General features: G+C 38.2%; 1 protein-coding gene across 17 annotated transcripts in view; it reads right to left on the bottom strand.

Annotated features, from left to right (window-relative positions):
• Eif4g3 (eukaryotic translation initiation factor 4 gamma 3) overlaps window positions 1–574 on the bottom strand; it is a 229712-nt gene that overhangs the window by 218319 nt on the left and 10819 nt on the right. The window lies entirely within an intron of this gene.

Below are 574 nucleotides of genomic sequence, written 5' to 3' on the forward strand. Positions count from 1 at the left end.
TGACCCTCTCCTTGCTAAGTCTCTTAAAAACAAAGGGAAGATGGGAGCTGAAAGCTAAATCCAAAAACCCCAAAATTCCCTTCCAACTTAAAAAATGAAGTTCCTGTCTCAAACCAGCTGAAAGGCAACAGCCCAAGGCTATCTTCCAGACTCCAAAAAATAAATCAATCAATAAATAAAACTAGCTTAGTAGCTCTTCTTAAACGGGGATGTTGCCAAGAATTTGCTCCTATTTAAGTTTACATGTTAATGTCACAGACCTTTGCAACTTGAAAAAATTAAATGAAATACAAATTACTGGACAAAGGGCTACCTCACAAAGCATTTCAGCAATACATCTAGAAATAACAAGAAGCCTTCCAGCTCTAAATTCTAAAACAGATACTAGGTGGGGTAATCATATGACTTGCCATCCAAATCAAGAGAGTAACAGAAAAGGGGGCTATCCAATTAGATAACTGTCAGTGTTGCACAAGCTCTCAAATCACTAAGTTCACACAAAAGAAATGCTCAGCAAGTGACCCTCTCCTTGCTAAGTCTCTTAAAAACAAAGGGAAGATGGGAGCTGAAAGCT

This window comes from Microtus ochrogaster, chromosome 10, assembly GCF_000317375.1.
Source record: "Microtus ochrogaster isolate Prairie Vole_2 chromosome 10, MicOch1.0, whole genome shotgun sequence".
Taxonomy (NCBI): domain Eukaryota; kingdom Metazoa; phylum Chordata; class Mammalia; order Rodentia; family Cricetidae; genus Microtus; species Microtus ochrogaster.